We start from the raw sequence: 26,579 nt of genomic DNA, 5'->3' as shown, positions 1-26,579 counted from the left end.
GAAAGAACCATGGAGTCTGAATGCAGACCAAAGAATACTATTTTCACTTTTTTTGTTTTTTCTTTCTCATTTTTTTCCCCTTTTGTTCTGATTCTTTCACAATATTACTCATGTGGAAATATGTTTAACATGATTGTACAGGTATAACCTATATCAGATTACATCCCATCTTGGGGAGGGGAAAATTAAGGGGGGAGGGGAGAGAGGGAGAAAAATTTGGAACTTAAAATTTTACGAAAATGAATGTTGAAAACTATCTTCCAACTGATAGAATGACCAACGTGCTTAACAAATTCTTTTTCATTCATTCAGCATGGAGATTTAGGGCTCATAATGAATGTCAATAGATCAACCAATGAGAACCAGTGGAATCTAATAGGAACCAATAAGAATCTTTGTAAGAATCCAAGAAATTAAGTAAAGGTGACATGGAAACAAAAGTTGTCAAGAAATAAGGGGTTTTTTTAAGGACAGAAAGAATTTAGGTCAACAAGATTAAATGTTGTTATATCAAATTTACTGACAATAGATCATAGAGTATGAATATTGAATATTGAAAACTATCTTTACATGTAACTGGAAAAAATAAAATACTATTAAGAAAAAATGAAATATTTAACCAAGTTAATTAATCAATAAAAATAAATATATCAAAATACAATCTGCAGGGATACTTGTGTATAATTCAGTGTGCTCTCCCTTTTCTATCTGAGTTTGACACCACTTCTGTAGGAAGTGTGTAAAGACAAGAGTATAAGATCACTGAGTCGGACTACTTCATTTTACAGGGAAGTAGCTTGGCCCCAGCAAGTGATTGGGTGAAGGTCATATGGACAGTAAGCAACTGAAGATTTGAACCCATGTCTTCTGACTCCAAATCCTCAACCCTTTCTGCTGTGCCATACCATCTCACTACAGAAAGAAGAAAATTTTCTAAATTTAAATAATGGAGATAATATAAAAAATGAGATACCCTCTCCCTTGTCCCTTGGTACTAGCCACATACCTGTTCTCAGGATCTTTGAGTAGGGGCTCTAGTGAGACCTTGGCCATTGACTACATGATGGTTGTAAGGTTTAGCCAACCCTAAGCTCTCCAGAATTCCTAGGATTTCTTTGAGGGAACATGGAGTTTTTGGCATCTTACCCTGGTAGTGACACAAGAAAGACGAGCCCTTAAATTGCCATTCATTGCCTTTTAGACCAGGTCTCACTGCGGCACCCTATTGTTTCACAGGTAGAATAATACCTTCCCCCAGGGATTTTAGAACTAGTTACATTAGAATCAATCTCTCTTCAAAAGAACATCTACATGAACCCGGTCTGTTTGGCAAAAATGCCAGGACTACTAATCAGAACTCCTGCTGAATACCCCCATTCCTTCATGTTATATTAATCTAAGAATTAACATTTTCATGCCTATATCAAACAGGCCATATGTTATCTAAAAGTAATAACTAAATTTTATGTTTCAGTACATAAGAGGAGTTGTCAAAAGTCAGCGCAGGCCCTTTGATGTGGGCTTTTCTCTCTGGCCACAGCTGCCCATACTTGGAGGACTCTTTTCAAAAGCATTGTAATTTGTCAAAACCCAGAGCAGTTAGCCTGGAGGATTATAGGAAACAGGAAGTCAAAGGAAAAGTGTATATGTACCCAGAATCTCAAAAAGACTCAGTAGGAAGTCCTCCTTGAGCAGGAGACCTAGGTGGGAGGGAGGAAGAGGTAAATGGGATGGACTCACCATGAGCTGACCCTGAGTTGAAAATAAACTTGTGAGCCAAGGGAAAGATGTTTTCCACAGTCACTCAAAGAGACTTTGTGTGTGGAGGGTGGTGCTATGAGACCCTGGCGTCAAACAACAGAAGGCATAACTAGCCCTGAGGCATTCTGGAATCTTGAAAGACCTCAATATTGTCAGCCAGGATTCCAGTGTCATACCTCCACAGACCTGCTGGCCCCATCTTATGAGGGAGGGAGATCCAAGAAGCAGGAAGTAAAATAAATGACCATGGTAGTTGAGTAGTAGAACACTGATGGGAGAGAGAGCATCAAAAGACCAAATGAAGCGCAGAATTCAGTAAGTAAACAAGCATTTATTAAATCATTACTATGTGCCAGGCCCTGTACTAAACACCATGGATACAAGAAAGTCAAAAACATGGTCCTGACCACAAAAGAGCTTATATTCTAACGATGAAAAAAAACAAGTTTATTATGCGCATGCAAGATATATACAGAATAAACAGAAGGTACTTTTATAAAATGCAGAATGGGGGGGCAGCAGAGAAAGAAAGTTCAGGAAAGACCTCCTACAGAAAGTGTGACTTAAGTTGAGCCTTAAAGGAAGTCCCAGAAGCTTGGAGGTGAGGAGGTATTTATCATTCTAGGCATAGGGGGATGGTCAGTGAGAAAGCAGAGTCCAGAGACAGAGTTATATGGAAGGAACTTTGAATAAGAGTTCATGGAAGGTGTAAGTGAAAGGTAGGAAGGGAGCCAGTTGTGATTTAAAGGCTAACAGAGGATTTTATATTTGACCCTGAAGATAATAGGGGGTCAACAGGGTTCTTTAAGTAGGAGAGTGATACAATCAGACCTACATTTAAGGAAGAACATTTGGACAACTGAGTGGAGTGGGAGAGATTTGAGGCAAGGAGACCAATCAGAAAGCTATTGTGCACTAGTCCAGGTGAGAGATGATGAGGGTCTGTATCAGGGGAGTTAATATATGAATGGAAAGAAGAGGATGTATGGGAGAGTTACCATAAAAGTAAAATGAACAAAATTTAGTAACATATTGGCTACGTAGGATGAGAATAAATGAGAAGTCAAGGATAACACTGAAATTGGGAGCTTGGGTGACAGGAAGATTGATGGCCCCCTCTACTATAACAAAAAAGCTGAGGCAAGAGAAGGGTTTGGAGGGAAAGAGGAATTCTCTTTTGGATAGATTCAGTCAGAGATGCCTGCTTGAGCTATCCACGGCACTAAGGAGTGTTTTGGCCTTGTGTTCTGCCCAGTGCAATAACTATACATATATCTTATAACTTTCATCACTCATTTCCCATTCAGCTGTTGGGACTTTGGACTTCCCCATTTCACTGGGCCTCCCCTGCCCCATCACCCGATACCTCCCTACTCCCTCGTTCATTTTTCTTTTATGAGTTGTCTTCCCACATTAGATTATAATATAGAAACTGTCTTTCTTTTTTGTATTTCTAACCCCAGTGCATGGCACACAATAGGTGTTTAATAGACGTTTATTGACTTTTTACTATCAGTTATTTCCATATTTGTCTGATTCTTCCTACTAGATTGTAAGATGTTTGAGGACAAGGACTATGTTGCACTACACATACTAGGTGCTTTATAAATGTACTGCATTAAATTGATTTGCAGTGTGGTACAATGGAAATAGTCCTGGGTATGGACTTCAAATCCTGATTCTATTAATTACCACCTGTATAACCTTGGAAAAGTTATGTTACCTTTTAGGACCTCCATTTCTTCATCGGTAAAATAAGTGGATTGAATTAGGTGGACTCTAAGATTTCTACCAATTGGAAACCTATGATCCTGTCAATTCTCTTGAACCTACTTTGTAAAGTAGCATTTGTGGCCTACACGCTAAAATTAATCCCATAGTATTAACTATTCCCCAAGTCTGGGAACTGAAGTGGAGAGAGTTAAATGACTGACTGGCTTCCATCTCCTCCCCTGAAAAGGTCACTGTCTCTGGTAGAAGATCGTAGGGGTCTAGAAGAAGAAGGAGTCTTAGAGTTTATCTGGTCCAACTTGCTAATGTGATAGGTGAGAACTAAATTCATCCAGAAAAAGGAAGTTATTTCATCCAGGGTCACATGCAGTGACCCTGCAAAGCTGAGATTCAAATCTGAATCCTCTACCTCCAAATCCAGGATTCTTTCCAGACCATACCAAATTCCCTTTAATTCTAGATTCTTCTCTTGAGTACCCAAGAGTCGAGATTCTGTACTAAGGCACAACTACCCATAGGAAGCTACCATATCTATTTTACTTTATCAACAAACAATAAGAAATGGCCTGAATCTTCTCCCAAGAGGATGTCCTTAGAGTTTCCCTCCTTTGAAAAAAATCTCCTCCTCTGTGCTTATTGTCTGTGTTCCTTTGATAAAAGAATAGGCAGAGCCTTTTCTTCAATGGACAACCCTCTCAACCTTCTCTAGACCTCCCAGGGTCCAGGGAAACTCCTAGGAAAACAACCATTCAGATCCAGAGAATAGAAATTTAGGGACCAGATGAAAAGGGGACATTTCTATACAGTAGTTGCCTGTTTCCCAACTTTACAAAGGCATGGTCATTCAAAAGAGACCACCCAGAGCCATAACTAGGACATGGTCACTATGATTTTCACCTTCAAGACACTGAAATTTAAAGAGTGCCAAAATTTAGCACATGAAAGCCTTCATCATTATTCAAGCCACTATAGTAGCTCATTAATTCCCTTCCTTTCTCATCATAATTTGTTTTAATTACTTTGTTATTTTCACATTATGAAATCATTTGTGATGCTTTCCCATAGGCATGTTTCTTTTGAAAATATTTATTTATTTTTAATTCTTTTAAAATATTTTGAGTTTCAAAATATCTCCCCTTTTCCTGCCCCCAACTAAAAAATCAAGCAATGTATAAATAACACATAATAAATTATGCAAAATATATTTAGATTTTAGCCATATTGCACAAAAAAAGGTAAGAAAAATAAAGTAAGAAAACTATACTTCAATTTGCTCTCAGAGTTCATTAGTTCTATTTTAGGAGTTAGCATTTTTCATCATGAGTCCTCTGGAATTGTCTTGGATTATTATATTGATCAGAGTAGCTCAGTTTTTCACAGTTGATCATGGTTACAATATTTCTGTAACTGTGTATAATGATCTCCTGGTTCTGCTCACTCCACTCCATATAGGTCTTCCCTTGTTTTTCTGAAGTTATCCCCTTAGTCATTTCTTTTTTTTTTTTCTATAAAATTTTTTTTAATTTTATTTTTATTTTTTAATGTTTAACAATCACTGCCATACAATTGAGATTTTATCCCCCCCCACCTACCCTCCACTACCCCCCTCCCTCCCCGCGACTGCATACAATTCTGTATAGATTCTACATATACTTTCCTATTGAGTATATTTTCACTATAGTCATGCTATGTAGTCAGACTAAAATAAATGAAAGAAATCGTATAACAAATCAGAACATGATACACAAACACATACACATACACAAACATGATCTGCTACATTTTGTGAGTGACTTCCATATTTCTTTCTCTGAGTGTGAAAGGCATTTTGCCTTGAGAACCACCTTTGGGATTTTTTTTTTTATAAGAAGTTTTTGCGTTATTACAAAAATCCAAGTCTACCAGAAAAAACTCTCACACACTGTGGTCGTTGCTGTGCACAAAGTTCTCCTGGTTCTGCTCCTTTCACTCAGCATCAGGTCATATAAGTCCTTCCAGGCCTCTCTGAAGTCTTCTTGTTCATCATTTCTTATGGCACAATAGTACTCCATTACATTCATATACCATAATTTATTCAGCCATTCCCCAATTGATGGACATCCCCTTGACTTCCAGTTTTTGGCAACTACATAGAGTGCTGCTATAAATATTTTTGTACATGTGGGACCCTTTCCCATTTTTATGATCTCTTGGGGATATAGTCCTAGTAGCAATATTGCTGGGTCAAAGGGTATGCACATTTTTGTAGCCCTTTGGGCATAGTTCCAAATTGCTCTCCAGAATGGTTGGATGCGCTCGCAGAAGCTGCTAAATCTTGTGTGACTGTGAATCCATGATATTTAATTTGTTTCTTTCTGACTGTTTACAATATTTTCTTCTTGACATAGGAGCTCCAGAATTTGACTATAATATTCCTGGAAGTTTTCATTTTGGAATGTCATTCAGGAGATGATTGGTAGACGCTTTCTATTTCTATTTTATTCTCTGGATCTAAGATATTGGGGCAGTTTTCCCAATTTCTTGAAATCTGATGTCTAGGCTCCTTTTTTGATCATGACTTTCAGGAAATTTAATGATTCTTAAATTAACTCTCCTTGATCTATTTTTAGGTCAGTTTTTGCAATGAGATATTTCACATTTTCTTCGATTTTTTTTTTCATTCCTTTGACTTTATTTTATTGTTTTTCAATGTCTCATGGAATCACTAACTTCCAGTTGCCCGATTCTAATTGTTAAGGAATTATTTTCTTCAGCAAGCATTTGTACCTCCTTTCCCATTTGGCCAATTCTGCTTTTTGCGGAGTTCTTTACTTCAATGAATTTTTGTGACTCTTTTACCAGTAGGCCAATCCTGTTTTTTAAGGGGTTATTTTCTTCAGTATTTTTATGCTTCTTTTACCAAGCTATTAATTCTCTTTTCATAATTTTCTTGCATCACTCTCATTTCCCACCTTCCCATCCTGAATTTTTTTTCTCCTATCACTCTTATTGCTTGCTTTAATTCTTCCAGGAACTCTTGCTGGACTTGGATACAATTAGCATTTTTTTCTTTAAGGCTTCAGCTGTAGTTGTTTTCACATTATGTCTTCTTTGAAGTTTGTATCTTGGTCTTTCCTGCCTGTAGTAGCTTTTAATTGACAAGTTCTTTTTTGTTTGGTTAGTTTTTGCTCACTTTTTCCAACATATATTTTGACTTTGAACTTTATGTTAATGTTGTTCTCTGCTCACCTGAGGGTGGGAAGACACTATTCCAAACTTCTAGCTTTTTTATGCTATTGTTTTCAAAGCTAGTTTTAGGGGCCTACAAGCTCAGGGAGCTTTTAAAGTAGTATAATCCTAGGAGACCTATGGTCTCTGCTCTCCTAATTTGTGCTCTGGTCTTTACTCAGGAAGGACTCCTGATTTCTTGGAGACACAAGCACTAACATTCTTCTTGGCCCTGGAACTGTGACTAACCCCGCCCCCCCCTCATCACAACAAAAAACACGGAGAAAGAATTCCATTTATTGTGTTTGGCTTTCAGAGGGTAGAGCCAAAAGCAATGGGTAGGAGTTGCAGAAAGGCTAATCTAAGTTTGATTGTGTCAGGGAGAACTTCCTAACAAATAGGGCTGTTCCAAAGTAGAACCAACTTCTGGAGGTGGTTCATTGTCCTTCTTTGGAAGTCTTCCACCAGAGGATCACCTGTCAGGTATGCTAGGGGAGGGATTCCTTTGTTTATGAGTTAGACTAGATGGTGCCTGAGGTCCCTCTCTAATTCCATAATGAGAGTACAGTATAGAAGACAACTGTCTCCCTCATTCTGGACAGTGCAGATCTATCAATGCAGTTTAAAGTGTTAACTTTTTTGTCCATCCCAACCCACTTCTGATTCTACTGAACTCTAAAAATGAGAATCCCAGGTAGAAGGTCTTTTTCACACGAAGTGCTTTCTAGATGTATGTCTATTCCAAAGTAAACTTGATGTAATTCATTTGTAAATCCAAGTGCTAGACATTGATTCCAATTAAAACTTCTTTTGTTAGCTTCAGCTTACCTTTCCAGTCTACTGACATTTTTTTAGATCCCAATTGCATTAATTTCCTCACAGGGCTGCTAGTAAAGGACCTTATAAATTTTATATAAATATAAGCTATTACAGTAAGATGTTATTTTGGCAGCAGTGTTTTAAATAAACAAAAAAGATACCACAAGTATAAGAATCAGACAGCAGATGGGTGTTTTTATGTGTTCTTTTGTTTCTTTAAAATATAGATAAGATGTCTGCTATAGGACAAAAAAATAAAGACATAAACAAGACAAATAAAAATACAAATGCTGAATGTTTAGAGAATAGAAATGCACTGGGACAATTTAGAACTTTCCTAAAAGACTACAGGAAAGGATTCTGGGAAGACGGCAGAGTAGGTCAGAAAATTCCAAGCTCTCAAGATTTTCCCCCACAAAAGAGTTAAAATAGCACCTTAGGGCGAACAAAGTGTGGATGGAGATAAGAATAGGGGCACAACTGGGGTCTTCCTGGGACAATACAAGAAGATCAGAAGAAAAATCCCAGGGTGAGGTTTGGTCCCAGGGAAGAACAAACACCTCCAGGCTAGGTTCCAGTTTAACAACAAGCCCCAAGCTGCTGAAACAAGCTGCAAGCCCTGGGGTTATTTGTTTTGGAAGGCTGCATCAGCCCCAGCAACAAGAACTATTACCCTCATAAGGAAGGAAATTGGGTGCTTGAGCCTGGGAAAATTAAGGGAACCTCTGCTGACAAGGAACGCCAGACCCAGCTGTACTTTGAAGAGCGTGGGGGCAAGAAGGAACCAGCACATGCCTGGGGAGGGCAGAAGCAGTGGGGCAGAAAGCCCCTGGCTGTGGGCACTTACAGCAGATAGGAGGTTTGGCTTTGGTTCCAGGCTAGGGGCAGAGCTGGAGATCTGCCGCAAGATGAACCAGTTCCCATACCCCAGGGCTAGAGAGGATTAAAAAAATTAAGCTATTAGCACAAAAAAAAAAAAATGCACAGACAAAGGAGAAAGAGTCCAACCATAGAAAATTAGTATGAGAACAGAGATGACCTGGGATCATCTTCAGAGGAACATATTGAAGTAAAGAAACTCCCAAAGAGTAAAATCAAATGGACACCTGCCAAAAAAGAATTATAGAAGATCTTTAAAAAGACTATAAAAATCAAATGACTGAGATGGAAGAAAAAAAAGAATTCCCTCCCCCCAAAAAAACCCCAAGAATGTTATGAAAGAAAAATTAACCAATTAGAAAAGGAGATCCAGAATCTTAAAGAAGAAAATGACACCTTGAAAATTAGAAATGGGCAAAGTGAAGCCAGCAAAATTATAAGAGATCAAGAAATGATTAAACAAAATACAAATAATGAAAAAATAGAAGAGAAAGTGAAATATAAAAAAAAAAAACCAACAGATATGGAGAACAGATCAAGAAGAGAAAATACAAAAGTAATCAGACTAACTAAAAGTTGTGATCAAAAAAAGAATCTTGATGCAACAACACAAGAAATAATTAAAGAAAATTGTCTTGAAGCATTAGAACAAAGGGGGAATGGGAGGAGTTGAATAGAAAAAAACCCATTGATCACCAATTAAAAGAGATCCCATGAGGAAAATACATAGGAATATCATAGTCAAATTCCAGAAACCCCCAGATCAAGGATAAAATATTAAAAGCATCAAGATTAAAACAATTTAAATATGTTGGAGGTGCAATTAGAATAACACAAGACCTAACAGTGCAGACATTAAAGGACCTCAAATCTTGGAACACAATGTATCGAAGAGCAAAAGAACTGGGGCTATGACCAAAAAGATCATACCCTGCAAAGTTAAGTAATATTCTAAATGAAAAAAAATGGACATTTGATAAACTCTCAGACTTTCAAGACTTCATTAAAAACAATCCTGAACTTAATAGGAGATTCGACATACAAGAACCAAGAGAAATATAAGACTGATTATGAGAGATTCATAAGGACAGATTGTTTACCTTTTATATATGTAAAATGTATGTCTAAGATTCTTATTAATAATTGGGTAGCTCATAACAAAGATTGGGGTAAAACTGACTATGATATTAATTTTAATAGTAAAACCATTTAGGAAGAGCTAAAAATAGTAATTATTTTATACAAATGAGGTGCAAGAGAAATTAGATGGGGAGGAGGGCTTGTAGTTCTAGTAACCTACTTTCATCAGGAATAGGTTTAAGAAGGAACAATACATATACATTCAGAAGAAAATAAAAATCTAAATTCAGAGGAAATAAAATGGTAGGGGCATGAGGGGAGAGGACAAGGAAGAGATCTTTAGAGGAGAGGAGAGGGAATAGGTAAAAGGGGGTGTAGAAGGGTGTTTAGATTTATGGGAATGGGAGGATAGGGGAGGGATTCTTGGAGGAGGGTAGGCAAGTAATAGGAGAGCAAAGTACTGGGTAGAAGTAAAGTAGAGGAGGCAGGAGGGATAGGAAACAAGAGATATGCACAAATGTAAAAACAAAGACCAGGAGAAGAATATGTTTGAGAAAGTATATGTCTATATATATATGTGTGTATGTATGCATGTATGTATGTATGTGTATGTGTGTGTATATATCTATAGCTCTAGAGAAACATCTAAACTTTATTGTAACCTTCTGGGGGATGGGGGGAAGGGGCAAAAGAACAAAGTAAAAAAATGTGTAGCAGAGAACAAAAGAAAACTCACAAGGAAGTAAAGAATAGGTGGACAATTTTCAACAATGGGTATTATTCATCATATAGGCTTTCTTGAAATGAAAATTTATTGTTGCATATTTTGAATTCTCATGTTTTGGTATGCGTGACATGCTTTTTTTTCTTATTTGGTATTTAAGTTCCAATATTTAAGTTTATTATATGGTTTTATTTCTTTTCTCTATCCTGTATTTGTGTTTTAGCCCTTGAGTCCAAAATTAAAAATTTTTTTAAAAGATTGCTGCTTTACCTTTGCTTCTAAAATTGAAAGAATTCCTCTTGATTTTTTCCTTGCTCACTCATTTTTTCAATCTTCTTCATGACCTCATTTGGGGTTTCTTTGGCCATTTCCTTCTTCAGCTCATTTTATAGATGAGGAAACTGAGGCAAACTGAGCGACTTGTCCAGGGTCATACAACCAAGAAGTGACTGAGGCCAGATTTGAACCCAGGAAGGGGAATCCTTCTCACTTCACATCCAACACTACATGCCACCTAGTTGCTGCATTAAACTGGATATCCAGAGTCTTTTGCATGCTAAGCACACCAAGTTCCTTTGTTCAGTCTTCATCTGACATGGACTCAAGACCTTTCCCCATCCTGAGTGCCCTTCTCTGTACACTCCAGAATATTAATGCTCTTAACAGTAGTGCCCAGAGCTGGCCACAATGAGACTGTCACCTCCCTATTTCTCTAAGCTCTGCTTTTCAAAACCCAAGATCCCATTGGCTTTTTGTGATGGTCTCATTGAGTTTGCTGTCCTCTAGAATCCCTACTTTTTTTTTCAGAATAGCTGTGATCTGTTTGACCCATCTTATGCTTACGAAACTTATTTTTTTTAACTTGAGTATAAGACTTTACATTGATCTCTATCGAATTTCATCTTCCTTGATTCAGCTCAGTTCTCTAATCTGTCAAAATCTTTTTAAATCCTAATTACTGTCTGGTGTCTTAACTGCCCTTCCCAGATATGTGTCATGTGCAAATTTGATGCGGGTGACATCTATGTCTTTATCTGAGTTATTGGGAATGTTAAGCAACACAAACCATAACTTGAAAAGAAGCCATGTAAAGACACCCAGAGCTGTTTCAAGAATGAGCCATTAACAGATATTCTGAATCTGCCAACTCAAACAGTTCTGAATTCATCTGCTTTGTCATCTGATCCACAACCCTCCACTCTCTCTATATGGAAAGACATGTAAGAACTATATGAAATACTTCACCAAAAGCTTTTCTAAAATCTAGGCAAACTACCTCCACAGTGGTTTCTCCAAACTACTTGTTTTATGATCCTGTCAAAAACAAGAAATGGAGTTGGTCTAGCATGATGAGTTCTTGATGAAGTCACACTGGTTCTTGGTACTTATTGCTTCATTTTCTGTGTTCTCTGAACACTCCATATACCCCAAAAGCCTCAAACCTATCAGTGAGTTAGGGACATGTCTACCCCAAGCATGTGAAGACTTCCCCTGGCAGAAGAGAACAATTTTCCCAAGGGTCATGAAGGCAGCGGAAACAGGTGCTGTGGAGCACTCAGAGCTTAGTCAGACATCAAAGATGCCAAGGTCACCCACTGCATCACAGACCATCACCAGTGGTCTTATTTTGTCCTGCCACTGGCCCCCAATGACTCTGGAAGCCAGAGTGACGCTGAGGACTTTGCAAAACTCTGCTTCACTTAAATCCAGTTCACGTGCAAATCAAGACATTACCCATTCACTATTTTACACTAACATTGTGATGTCATTGGTCCTCTTTGAAAAGGAAGGATGAGCAACATACATCTAAGATAAGCTTGAGACCAAAAAATAAGGGATAACCTTATGTTCTTGAAAGCACCTGGGAGGAGGTTTTTTTTTTCCTCTAAGAATGAAGAGATAATCCTCAACATTAACCAGAGAAACTGGGTTTCCTCCTCATAAAACTTTAGATCCCCAGCCCTCCTTTGAGCAGGCTCTTTGAGGACACTTTCCTAGTCTCCATGCCTACTCTCAATTGTTCAGGTTGTGACAAAGATAAACAGTTTTATCAGAAAGCCCTGATAGCATTTGAATCTAGGAATTTGGTTTTGGAGTTGGTTTTTCTTGGTGGGAGAGAAGGTGATATATAACTATTACTGATATTCAACAATACTGTTAAGATACTGTTACTTAATTTTTTCAAAAGCAGATTCAGAGGATGAGAGCTGAAATCTTATCTCTGATGAACACTACCTAGGTGGCCTTGGACAAGTGACAAACTCCCTGGGCCTCAGTTTCCTCATCTATAAAATGAGAGAGTTGACCAAAATGGTCTCTGAGGTCTTTTGGAGTTGTAGATCTGTGATGGATCATACAGAGGCCAGGACCAACCAATCTTGATTCTAAGAAGCTATGTTGTTCTAAGGACAGTAGATGGCGCAGTTCCTCCACTGAAGCTCCCAGGAAGGGCCCTTCCTATGTCCTTCTGGATAAGCAGGTAAATGTGTCTCTGTGGGAGGTTATCTGGTCCCTTGCCTCTATTCCCATCAGCTTTCAAAGGAGAGAAATTTCTCATTTTCTTACAAAACTGCCAGAGAAGTAATCATCCTGAAGAGTTGGTGGAGTTGAGATTTTCCATACCAAAGGAGGTAACAAAAGAAGGTAACTAATCCTTTCTGTTTTCAATGATGAACCTGATTCTGGACACCAGCAATGTAGACGGGATGAGGTGCATTGACTTGCCCTCCGGCCCCTGAGGAGCTGATCTGATCCTCCTTACTGAGTGCGAATTCCTCAGCTGGGAGCCGGCTTGCTCATCCTGCTAAATAAAGGACGAAAGGAACAGTGGGAGTAACGGCAGATAGCACTCATCGGACTTCAAGGTTTGCAAAGTGCTTTGTAGACATTATTTCATTTTATCCTCACAACAACCTGGGAAGTAAGTGCTATCATTATGCTTATTTTACAGGAGAAGAAACTGAGGCAGGCAGAGATTAAGTGCCTTCTCCAGGGTCACGTAGCTAGTAAGTCCCTGAAGCTGGATTAGAACTCACTTCTTCCTGACTGAAGGGTTAGCTTCTGTCCATGGACCCTTCTTAGAGTGTTATTTGGAGGTAGTAGTAGTTTATGCTAAGAGGATGTGGATATGGCCAGTCATGAGCGACTTGGGAGGTTTACAGCATAACAAAGGGTAGTTTGCCTGTCTTTGACTTCTATACTTAAGAAATAATAGCTAATCAGATCGCATCTCAATACAACAAACTCCCAGAAGGCCAGAGCAAAGCCAGACTATCTGACCCAAACCCCTTATTTAACAGATGAGAGGACAGAGATCTCAGAAAGTTGAGCTGTCCAAGGCCATGCAGTGACAGAGGCAAGATTTAAACCCAGTCTCCTGACTCTAACTTCAGTATTCTTTTCCTTTCATCACTTTTTTGTCTAAAAGTTTCCTGTGCTGGTAGTGAATGCCTGAATTTGCTGCCATAGGAGGCTTTAAATTTTTGTTTTGTTTTGTTTTATTTTGTTATCTGGGGCAATGAGATTGAAGCAGTATCTCTTCATTTCACAGGCTTCCTCTAACTCAGTTAAGACAAGAAAAAGCAGAGTGGCATCACTGGTAAGATATTTTTTTCAATTCATCTAGACTTAACCATACCAAGTATGCCCCTCCAGTTTTAAATACCAATAACACCCCTCCCTAAAGAAATCATAGGCAAAGAGCCCAGAGTTATAAAACTCAGGGGGGTAGAATTGTAGGCCAGTGTTTTATACTGATCAAATCCAGTATTCCTCTCCTGAGAATTAAAATCTCTGTCCTTGGCAGAGGCAAAGCCCTTAAGGGTGTGTATCTGGGATACAGTTCTCTTGAATTGGAATCTAAGATGGGGCATTTAAAACTCACACAAATATTTCTGGTTTGTTAACAAAAAAAAATCCAGCAAAGTGAAATCTTTACCAGGAAAATGCATCTCTGGTCTTTTAAGAAAGTCTCCAACCACAAACCTAGGAAATTGAACAAAGTAGCAAAAGTTAAGTTTCACTATAATTTTCTTTCGGGAAGTTTCATCTTGAAGCACTTTTCTCATGGTTGCTTACCCAATGAGAGGGGAAGCTGGCCAGCCTGGGAACTGTGGTTGCAAAGGCTACCGCCCAAGGCTGGCAGGTCCTGATGAAAAGAACTCATCTCCCCACAAATCTGAATCTTCTTGGCTATCTGATTTGTTATTTGTACTTAAGACATAAGTTAGGGAGAGGGGGCATGGAGTAAATATCCCCACATTGTTCATCTGCACAGTTACAGGTAGCAGATGGCATCAAAAATATAAATGGTAATACATCTGTAAGAGATAGGAAACAGATTCCTTGTAAACTAAGAAAAAGGACAGAGCAAGAAGTTTCAGAGCTTCCAGATGTTGGCCTGGTCTCCCTCCAACTTGGCCTAATTCCTTTCCCCTTCAGTTCATTTGCATGCTACACTGCGTAAGCTGAAAGTCCACGACATGCTCATAGTAGCCTGCTGTGTTGTTCTTGGTTGGGTATTATTTCCAAGGAGAGAGCCACTGCCATAGGCATACTTCCCCAGAGTTCAAACTGAGCCATCATAATGTTTTTCCCTACCAGGTGGAGAAGACATGCCAACAGCACCCTAAGGTCTTAACTGCTCTCTGGGGGGTAATTTCAATGTCTGTCCCACAGACTCGATTTTGCAGTTGAGTTTTCTGATGGTTTATGATGATCTTGCCACTGCTGAAAAATTATGTTCAGCAGTGACTCAAGCATCTGGAAATTTAGCATCAAGATACAACTTCTATTATATTTAATTATACATTGTTCTGACCTATCTTGCTAGACTGCAAAAACTCAAACCTTTATTTTTGTATTTACCTCCAACACACTATTTCTTGAAAAAAATTATTAACAAGGTAATTAATTAAAAGAAATACTATGGAAGGTGGCCTAACCATAATAGTTCTCAAATTGTATTATAAAGCAGCAATCATCAAAACCACTGACTAAGAAATAGAAGGGAAGATTACAGGAATAGGTTAGGTACACAAGATACAATAGTCGATGAGTTTAGCATTCTACTGTCTGATAAAGCCAAGGACCCCAACTTCTGGGATAAAAACTCGCTGTTTGACAAAAATTGCTGCAAAAACTTTGGAAACTGGGCATAGACTGATGCCTGACACCGTATACCAGAATAAAGTTCAAATGGGTACATGACCTAGGTATAAAGGCTTATGCTATAAACAAATTAGGGTAACAAGGAACAATTTATTTGTCAGATTTATGGAGAATGGAGGAATTTAAGACCAAACAAGGGATAGAGAACATTATGAAATGCAAAATGGATAATTTTGATTACATTAAATTTTAAAGTTTTTGCATAAATACAGCCAATGCAACCAAGATTAGGAGGGAAACAGAAAACTGCGAAAGAATTTTTACAACTAGTATCTGTGATAAAGGTCTCATTTCTAAAATTTATAGAGAACTGAATAAAATTTACAGGAACACAAGTTATTCCCCAATTGCCAAATGGTCAAAGGATAAGAACAGGCAGTTTTCAGAAGAAGAAATTAAAGCTATCTCCAGTCATATGAAAAAATGCTCTAAATCACTATTGATTAGAGAGATGCAAATCAAAACAACTCTGAGGTACCACATCACCCCTATCAGATTGGCTAACATGACAAAACAGGATAACATGATAAATGTTGGAGAAGATGTAGGAGAGTTGGAACACTAATTCATTGTTGGTGGAGCTGTGAGCTGATCCAACCATTCTGGAGAGCAGTTTAAAACTATGTCCAAAGGGCTTTAAAAAATGTGTATATCCTTTAACCCAGCAATATCACTTCTAGGGCTATATCCCAAAGAGATCATAAAAATGGGAAAAGGATCCACATGTATAAAAATATTTATAGCAGCTCTTTCTGTGGTGGCCAAGAACTGGAAACTGAGGGGATGCCCATCAATTGGGGAATGGCTGAACAAGTTGTGGTATATGAATGTAATAGAATACTATTGTGCTATAAGAAATGATGAACAGGTGGACTTCAGAAAAACCTGGAAAGACTTATATGAACTGATGCTGAGTGAAATGAACAGAACCAGGAGAGCATTGTACACAGTCACAGACACAGTGTGCGAGGACTGATTTTGATAGACTTAGTCCTTTTCAGCAACACAAGGACCTAAAACATTTATAAAAGACTCATAATGGAAAATGCCATCCACATCCAGAGAAAGAACTATGGAGTAGGAACTCAGAATGAACCAGACTATTTTCTCTTTTGTTATGTTTTGTTTTGGTTTGGTTTGGTTTTTTCATGGTTTCTCCCATTCATTATTAATTCTTTTTTGCAGCATTAATAATGTGAAAATGTATTTTATAGGAATGTATGTGTAGAGCCCATACAAGATTGCATGCTGTCTTGGGGAAGGAGGGGAGATGGAGAGGGAGAAAATTTAAAACTTATGGAAGTGAATGTTGAAAACTGAAAACAAATAAATTAATAAATTTGGATGAAAAAAGAAAAAAATTATTAAGCCTATCAATATGTGCTATCCCTCCTTTCCCTCACCCCAGTCCTCCCTGTAGAGAATAAATTCCTTGAGAGCAGGAAGTATTGATTTTTTTTTCATAGTGCCTTCTAAAAATAATGGCAAGCATTTATATAGCACATTTAAGGTTTGCAAAGCACTTTACACATATTATCTTATTTTATCCCTGTAACAAACCTGGGAGATAAGTTGCTATGTTATCTCCATTTTACAGATGAGAAAACTGAAGCAGACAGGTTTAGTGACTAGCCCAGCATTATGTGCCTGCTAAGTATCTAGGCTGAATTTAACCTAAGATGGTCTTGACTTGGGTTCCATTGCTCTATATATTGCTATCTGCTATTGTAGTTGCATATTAAATATTACTTGAAATTAACTGAATGAGGAGATGAAGAAAGGGGAGGCTTGGTGCAAATTACTCCAAAAAGGGAAGCTATCCCTACTTACTTGTTCTTTTCCAAGCTGAAGAAAAGTCTTCACAGAAAAGCTAAAGAAAAGAACTACAGACAACTTCCACTTTACCTACTTAAAGTGATTTGTCCATAATGTGAATTTACCCCTACCTACCCTTCACTACCTACCCTACATTTCACCTTGTCTATATAACAAAGGCATACACAAAATCATACCTTTACACAAGTCATAAAATATACTAAAATGCAGACATATTAAATACTGTACCATGATGGTAAACAGAATTATGAAATGAAAGGTCAAGTTAGTGATAAAATATGCACAGTACTGTACAATATAGTTAACATAGGTGTTCAGAATGTTAGGACAACTAGGCAGCACAGCAAGTAGAGCACTGGACCTGGAGTCAGAAAGACTCCTCTTTCTGAATTCAAACCTGACCTCAAACTTTTCCTATTTATGTGATCCTGGGCAAGTCACTTAACCCCATTTGTCTCAGTTTCCTCATCTGTAAGGTGAGTTGGAGAAGGAAATGGCAAACCACTCCAGTATCTTTGTCAAGAAAACCCCAAATGGGATCATAAAGATTCATACACAGCTTATTGACTGAATAACAAAGCAGAATGCTGCCCCTTCCCCACTCATTGCACCTAGCCCTTATCACTGGTAGTCCACCGGGCAACTTTTTTTTATGAAACTGTCAAGAGTTGTTTGGACAGTGGCTCTCTTTTTACCCTCATATATATGATAATAGCAAAAAAAAAAAAATATTATCCTCAACTAGTCTTTCATAGTTCTTTAAATGTAAACCAAGGACTGTCTATACTTAATGGGTAGAGCATTAGACTCAGTCAGCAACCCCTCCCCTCCATTCCAGACACTTAGTATTTGTATGATCCTGGGAAAGGCATTTAATTTCTCTGAGCCTCAGTTTCCTCAGCTGCAAAATGTGGATAATAACAGGACCCATCTCACAGGGTTGTGAGAGTCAAATGAATGAATGACTCCATAAGTGGGGGCAGGAGACGGGAAGCCACATTGATTAAGTGCTTACTATATGACAGGCACAGTGCCGAGAGCTGTGGATACAAACAAAAGCAGCCTCTGCCATCAAAAAACGTATGTTCTAAAAGGGGAAGGCTATATATAGAGTTGAGGGAAGGGGTGTGCAGGGGTGAGGATGGCAGGGAAGTATGTGGTGACCTAGATTCCAAGAAAGAAAAGGGAAAAGTAGGGTCTCAGAAACAGAATCTAAATTCTGGTGAGAGGAGAATGAGGGGAGATGAGTAGAGTGTAATCAATATGGTTTTTACCATCTGGATTTGAGCTTACTTTTCCAACCACACAAACACTGACAGTTTGGGTCCCCAGAGAGACAACTGCTGCTATTCTCAATGTTCTAAGGTTGGAAGGTAGAACAGGATAAGAATTTATTAAGCACCTACTACTAAACCAGGCACTGTGCTAATTACTTTACAAATATTATTTCAATTGATCCTAAGGGAAACATGGTAGTTCTAAGAATATCACTACGGGTAACTATCCTAAATTAGAGGTTACATGCCCCCATTGGTGTACTTCCCCTTAACAATGAGCCACTATAATCCTTTAGCAAAGGCATTTGCTAGAATGTCATAGCAAGAACAGTAGTTATAATTAAAAAATAAAAAACATGGGACAGTCTCCCAAAAATATGTACAGTCTTGGGGTGGAGGTAGGGTACACCGAGTTGACATAAATTCAAAGTTCAATGATAGTAAGGTACATATGTGGGGAACATACATGGTCAAAGCATCTCACAATTCCAGAAATATAGGTTGTCTAGAGAGTCTTCCCCAAGTTCACTGATGGTGATGGTGTCAGTGTTGAATAAATTATCCTGCTGGTCAACTGGGATGATTCTAAGTTGCTGCTGCACTGAACTAGGTAGATCACTGTGGACAGGTGGAACCACTGGACTCCCTGGGCTCAGTCTCCAAGAGGTCACAGCAATCTCTTACCAGTTTCAGCCACAAGCTTGGCTAAATGGTAGTGTGCTTGCTATGTTTAGCTAGAATGCTTTGGTGCTCTTTCAAGCCAACCCTTAGCCCAGGACTGGCAGAAACTTCTCTTCTTTGACCCTCTAAAGCCTCAGCCTGAGGTTTGCCAGTTCCAGGAAGGAGGTAGGAGAGGTCTGGCCTTTCTGGTAGGATAATTCTTCCTGGTTTAGAGCAAATTGCCTCAAGGATAGACTCTTCCTTTGCTTATGTTGCCTAGCCAGATTCTAGACAAGGACATTTCCAAGTGGAGATCTTACCCACTTAAGTAGCTAAGAACCAAGGTCTAAAGGCAGTTTTGCCCTGGGAAAAGTTCTTTGTCTCTGGAAGTTTGTGCCTTTTTTCTGGAAGCTGAGCTATTCAAGTCACTTACCTCTTAAGGAGAGGTCCTTTCCTTTACGTTTCAGCGTCTCTGTCTTTTTAATTCTCTGTCTTTCAGGCACTATGGAAGTCTCACCAAGTTCACAATTACAGATAATATATATAGAACACTTAGTAACCTAAAAGTTCTATGCAAATCTGAGCAGCTATTTAATATTCCATACAAGAATTTTGACCAAATAAAATGCAAAAGTTATTTCTTTAAAGAGCAGTTTAACTAAGTCCATTGTTGGTTGTTGTCCTTCATCTTCAAATAGGACCAAAAGGACATCACCATTGTAAAGTAAAATTTCAGTGTGTCCGACTGTGACTGATCAGACCAATACGAGCTTGGAATGCCCTAAGACAGGTTGGGCACAGATAGTCCATGTGAATATTTGGGGTGGATATCCCAAATTTGCGCATCCTGTGTTTACTTTGTGCTGTCTCAATTCTGCTTTGCTCAAAGAGCACAGTACCTTTTCTGATGTGGGCATGCCATGCTGAGCAGTCCTGTGCCAGTGTCTCCCATGTTGCACAATCAAATTGAAAATTCTTGAGAGAGACCTTGTATCGTTTCTTCTGACCACCATGTGATTGCCTGCCCCATGCAAGTTCTCCATAAAATAACCTTTTTGGCAAGTGTACGTTTTGCATTTGAACAACATGGCCAGCCCATTGGAGTTGTGCTCTCTGAAGCATAGTTTGAATACTTGGCAGTTCAGCTCGAGCAAGGACTTCAGAGTCTGGTACCTTATCCTGCCAGGTGATCCTCAGAATATTCCTAAGACAGTTCAAATGGAAGCAATTCAGTTTCCTGGCATGGCGCTGGTACACTATCCATGTTTCACAAGCATATAACAATAAGATCAGCACAACGGCTCTGTAGACCTTCAGTTTGGTAGTCAGTCTAATACCTCTTCTCTCCCTTTCTTTGGAACCTCCCAAACTCTGAGTTAGCTCTGGCAACGCGTGCATCAACCTCATTGTCAACGTGCACATCCCTGGAAAGTACGCTACCAAAGTAAGTGAACTTATCCACAGCATTCAAAACTTCTCCATTTGTTATAATTGATGGTTCCACATACAGATGGTGTGGTGGTGGCTGATGGAGCACCTGTGTTTTTTTTGGTGTTAATTATTAGGCCAAAATTAGCACAGACAACAGAGAATTGATCCATACTTTGTTGCATCTCAGCTTCAGAGGATGCATTGAGTGCACAATCATCTGCAAACAGAAAATCATACACCAACGCTCCCTCCACTTTGGTCTTGGTTTGTAATCTTTCCAAATTGAAGAACTTACCACTGGGGTGAAGGATGTGTTCAGGGAGGACCAGTAGCTTTGGTGTGATGGCTGCTCAGCCTTTTTCAGGGCTCTTTCCACCTTTGATGTCCACCTGTTCTGCCTAAATCCGACCTGTGGCTCCAAGAAGCTGCAGCATTCGCAATAGCCACACCCCAGTTTACACCCTGGTAATCCATTCCAGCAGACGGGCCAAACCAGGTTGAGGGTAACCAAGTAAGTCCATTGTAGGCATATAAAATAAATGTTTATAGATTGGTTATTTCCCTCCTCTGTTGGAAGCTTTGTCCAGATTGGTGGACAGGGCAGCTAGGTGGCACAGTGGATGGAGTTCTGGGTCTGGAACCAGGAAAACTCATATTCCTGAGTTCAAATCTAGACTCAGATACTTACTAACTGTGTGACCCTGGGCAAGTCACTTAACCCTGTTTGCCTCAGTTTCCTCATCTGTAAAATGAACTGGAGAAGAAAATTACAAATCCCTTCAGTATCTCTGCCAAGAAAACCTCAAATGGCGTCATGAAGAGTTGGACATGATTGAAGAAATGGTCCAACCATAACAACAGATAGGATGTGATTGGTGGGCTCATGGTATTTAGATGAGACCAATAAAATCTGTCCTTACCTGTACACAAAGTAGGTGGACACCCACGTGACCCAAGTAGTCCTAACCCCAAGGCTGCCACCAACCCAGTGCCTGAAATTCTTCCTTTAATTTGCTTGGGTTAATCTTTGACCTCTTAGTTGTTGTTCAGTCATGTCTAACTCTCCATGACCCCATTTGGGGTTTTGTTGGCAGTGATACAGGAGTGGTTTGCCATTTCCTTCTCTAGCTTATTTTACAGATGAGGAAACTGTAGGCCCTATTTTAAAATGAAAATATCTTTGGGGAGGGAGCAGTCAGTAAGCATCTCCAGAGATTGAGTTCATTAGATACTTTCTTCTGAGGACAAGGGTGTTTCAAGGAAGAAAAGAAAGGTGAGACTCAGATGGGCAAAGGAGAGCAGAGCACTAAAGACAAGAAGAGCCAGCAGAAACCTGACCCCCTCTGCCCATGTTATATATACTGAAGGGTAAGGATAGGGACTGGACCTGGGATTTCTGGTATAGGCAACTCCCTGAGAAGGAAATACCTTCTACTAATGCCAGTTGGCTCCTTCTCTACAACTTATTATATTGCCCTGGGGAGTTTCCTAGAAACCTGAGAAGTCAAATGACTGGTCCAGTGATAGAGATTCTAAGTGTTATAGGATCTAGGTCTTTCCAACCTAGTGACAAGATCTGTAGCCTCTATACCACATCACCATTATGTGACACCCTGTCCTGAGACAATAACATTTGTCAGAATTCTTCAAGAACCTTAAAGAGTTTCTCAAAATGCCCATCTCAGGGAGGTGCTGATGCTCAGGGACAGCTTGGCTTAATCATGACCGAAGGCAGCTAAGTGTTGCAGTGAATAGAACACTAGACTCTAGAACAAGAAAGAGCTGAGTTCAAATCCTCAGCTACTAACTGGTTGTGTGACCCTGGGCAAGTCCCTTAACCTCTGTCACCATCAGTGGCTCCTCTGTAAAATTGGAATAATAATAGCTCTTAACTCACAGGGTTGTTGTGATGATCAAATGAGATATTTGTAAAGCATTTTATAAACCTGAAAACTAAATTCTAACTAGCTATTATTAAATAACATTATTCTCTCTCAGGGCTGTCTTCCCTCCCTCCTACCCCCAATGTTCTGAAGCAAATTTGAACATCCAAACAGGTGATCCACACTAGCACCATCAAGGTCAACATCTGAGGCTAACAAGAGCCACCTTCTTCAAAGGTGAACTCTCTCAGTCCTTCCAGTTGTGTCCTGAGTCAAGGCCAAGAGAGGCTGAAAATCAGGTGGCTCTCAGACTCGCCTGGGGGGAAGAATATGTGAGTGCAATTCTAATTAGAACAGGCTAGTTCCACAGAGGAGAAGCCACTGGGACTTTGAGAGGCAGAATAAGGTTTCCATGGCAACCTCTTGATGGTAAATTTGCTTCCAAGTTGCCTGACATGACTTACACCTAGGGTGGGATTAGGCTCAAGCTCTTGGAGGACACTGCAGGAAACTTGGGGAAAGCCACAGAGAAACAAGCAGACTTATTTTGATTGCCTGATGGGGGAAGCTTAAGTTTGGTTTATAAACTTTGCCAGGCTAAGGAGGAAATTTCCTTGGACTGGTTATCTGGGTAGCCAAGGGCCTGTCATTATTAGGTATATACGGACTATGGAAAAGAACGTCATACTTCTTGAAAATCTCACTTTCAAGTTATTTATTTTAGGTGCCTCAGCTTTTGAATATTATATAGGTGATCCATGACAAAAAAGATGAGGTCTCCCACCTGTCTAGTTCCCTCCACTCTCCCATTTCAGTAGATAATCCGTGTCAACTGATTGATTTTGCATCCATCCTGGACTGAGCAACCTTCTAGGCACTGATGAGGGAAAAGCAGAAAAACAGAGATGGACTGAAATAATCTTGAGTTTGTCTGAGTCAAACTTCCTTCTCTCATCAAGATTCTCATTCTACCCAGAGGGTGATTATGGGGTATGATTATGTTGGAGGGCAAGAGAGTGTTTTCCAAACCCCCTCCCAAGCTATCACCATCTCTTTTATTCGTATTTTGGGTTCCCAGTTCCCAGTACTTTAGCTCTCAGGACTGTTGTTATCGTTGCTGTCCATTCTCCCATCCTTCTCACATCCATCCCTTAAACCCTTCATCTCTAGCCTTTAACAATGGCCACAGTCCTTCCTGGAGGTGGAACACAGAAGAATTCCAAAAGCAAACCAATCTTCCCCTATATAATAGCCCATACAATCTAAAGAGAGAGACAGACTATACACATTTGGATACCTACAAAAGAAACGATCCACATTACAACTAAGGCTACAAATAAGCACCATTATTTGTTAAATGAGTGCCTTGTTGACTAAGACACATGAATAGTGAATGTACAGTGAACCCTGAGAAAACACAAGCTCCATTGCTATTAATAACCATCTGTAGCCCAGGAAGTCACTGATTGAGCAGGGTAAGAGAAAAGCTTGGTGTTTGATTGGACACCGAAGAACTTATGCTTTCCCAAGTAAGATCACTCAAGCTAAAGTTGGGAACTTTCTGAGAAGATTCAAAATGGAAGTCTGGTTTGGATTAGAGATTTTAGAGGACAGCTTGATCAGTGCAATGAGTTTGCTTCTCCTGTCTCAGAAACTGGAAAAAGTCTCAGAAATAGAATTTTGGATAATGGTCTTCTCTGGCCCATGGTAGGTGGGAAGTCTTATCATTAAAACGAGATTTTGTCTTCTGCAGAATTTTAGCCATTAAAAAATTTATCAGATCTTATTGTAAGTTACATTATATCAATCATGTACATGATTGTGGGGAGGAAAAAAGAGAAAGAGAAAAGTCATCAACTAATGAAGATTCTTGTTCTACCCTAAGGGTGTGTGATTGTGGGTATGATTGTGTTGGAAGGTAGGAGAGTGTTTTCCAACCCCCCCTCAAGCTATCACCACCTTCTTTATTTCCTATTTTGGGTTCCCAGTTCCCAGTACTTATTCCTCAGGACTGTTGTTATCATTGTTGCCCATCCTTCATGGAACAGGACATCTAGAGGGTGATATCTTGACTCTTGAGTGAATTGGATTTAAGTGAGGCAGAACTGTGCAAAGTCATCAGCCTCACTCTCTCCTCCAGAGTCATCAGAGTCCAATGGCAAGACATAGGTCAAGATGACTGGTGATGGTTCCAGATGAAGTGGGAGATCTTGGCCTTTTTAAGCTAAGGTCTTTCCCAGGTCTCAGTTTATCTGAGGCTACACCCATTCAGTAATTCTGTAATTAAAGGCTAGGTAAGAATTGAGGCGAAAGATGGCCTAGTTTGCCTTTCAAAACAAAAATCAATCCAGGAAGGGAAGACCCTCAGAGTTTCTGGACAGAACAGAAACAATTGCTATTTATACTCACTCTGAGCCTTAGAAAACCAAAACAATGAGTGAGTGGGTATTATTGGCCTGGGAATATATTAAAATGATTGCACTAAGTCATTGAGGGCTCAGAAGAAATCTATGCCCACTTAAACACTAAATGAGAAGTTAGCCTCAGATCTCTTTCTTTTTAAAATGTTTTTTAAAATTTTATTTTATTTTTTAATTTTTGGAATAAACATTTTCATAATGTAGTAAAACAAAAAAGATGATTGCACATGAAATTGCAAATCTGCTATGTACAACTTGCTATTCCTTTTTAATATCCACCAAAGTGAATGTATAAATTGCTTTCTTTCTTTTTTCTCTTCCCTTCCACTCACCCTAAAGATGATCAACATTAAACACAAATAGGCATATACTTGTAAAATTATTCTATACATACTTCTATTTATCAGTTTTTTCTCTGGATGCAAGTAGCATCTTTTTTCACATAATCTTTATAGTTAATTTGAGTATTTATAATACTTCCTCTTTCGCAACCAAAACTTCATTTACAGGCCTGGTTTTGCTCAAGTTGGGTGGGGGGGGTAGGGGTGAGGGGCCAATAGAGACTCTGCAATACCAAGCAGATAGTTTGAACAAGATTCTCAGCACTATTGCCGAGCTTCTGCTGGTTCAACTCATGAGGCCTGGGGCCCCGAAGTCTCACGGGACCATCTGCTTAACTATTCCTGAGTGGTTCAGTGTATTCAAAAAGCTGTCAACTCTCGTCTGGAGCTAGAGACCATTTTTTCCCCTGGTGAATTTTGCTTGTTCCCTTTAAGCAGGATAAAGCAAGCACAGAAATGGAAGAGGAAGGGGAGAGAAGTCAGGAAGCAGACACCGCCTGCTTTCTTCCCCTTAGGCAACGAAGTGTGTTCCTGGAACTTGGTTGGCCCCTCCCTCCCTTAATGCAGCTTCCTGATCACCTAAGGACCTTCTACACTGGGCTTGGGACATGCCTTCCCTTTCAATAAAGCTACTGAGTCGACTACTCATTATAGGACAATCTAAAGGCAAATGAAATGTTGAGTGGTAGAGATCTCCATTGAACCTTACTGATTTAAGTGAATAGATAAAAATTGACACGTTGACTCAAATGATGATAAAAATCAGCTCCCATGACCCACATCTTCCTTACTCTTCAGCAACCCACAAGGGTGGTCACCCCTTAGATCCTAACGTCAACCATAACTGTGCCATTTTCCTGATCTCAAGCTCTCAAGTTCCCCTCTTTCATCATCTGGTTGTGTTGTTTTTTCCATTTCTCCTGCCCGAGTCGTCCTAAACCTAATTCTCCTTACCATGGCTTCCAACCTCTCTATACCTCCCTGTTCACATAATCTATTACCCTCGTTCAGGCTTCATTTTTCTCCTCTTTCAGTCTTGATCCTATAGTTGGTCATTTCAATTCTACACTGTTCTCTGCCCTTGACTCCTTCTTTCCCTTGACCTATAACCCCAATCCTTGCCAAACTCCAACTTCAGTAGCTGTTCTGAACCTTCTACCTTCTCCTCAAGCCTTCTATGCCATGGCAGTGACCCCTTCTCAGCAGATGATCTGACTACCTATTCTCTTGGTACTGAGAAAATGAAGGCCACCTGCTGTGCTCTCTTTTCTCTCTCCCATTCCACCCCTAAAAAAATATCCCCCTATATATTCTCTCATATCTTTTCCTTTGCTCTGAGGAATAAGTGACCTTTCTACTGG

General features: G+C 39.4%; 1 protein-coding gene and 1 long non-coding RNA gene across 3 annotated transcripts in view; one reads left to right on the top strand and one right to left on the bottom strand.

Annotated features, from left to right (window-relative positions):
- The window catches only part of CCDC187 (coiled-coil domain containing 187), a 116,182-nt gene extending 114,336 nt beyond the window's left edge, over positions 1-1,846 (bottom strand). The window contains exon 1 of one of the 2 annotated variants that reach the window (XM_072632966.1): positions 1,741-1,846. The gene's annotated coding sequence lies outside the window, so the exon portion shown is untranslated. Of the gene's footprint in view, positions 1-1,006; positions 1,104-1,740 lie in introns of those variants that run through there. The other variant, XM_072632967.1, reaches the window with a different exon arrangement.
- Positions 1,847-1,950: 104 nt separating this feature from the next.
- On the top strand, positions 1,951-26,093 carry LOC140519678 (uncharacterized). The gene is made up of 3 exons (XR_011972264.1): positions 1,951-2,076; positions 13,752-13,799; positions 25,657-26,093. It is a non-coding gene; the product is annotated as an uncharacterized lncRNA (long non-coding RNA).
- The last annotated feature ends 486 nt before the right edge of the window (positions 26,094-26,579 follow it).

This window comes from Notamacropus eugenii, chromosome 1, assembly GCF_028372415.1.
Source record: "Notamacropus eugenii isolate mMacEug1 chromosome 1, mMacEug1.pri_v2, whole genome shotgun sequence".
NCBI classification, from domain to species: Eukaryota; Metazoa; Chordata; class Mammalia; order Diprotodontia; family Macropodidae; genus Notamacropus; species Notamacropus eugenii.
This window is presented reverse-complemented; position numbering and strand designations above follow the sequence as displayed.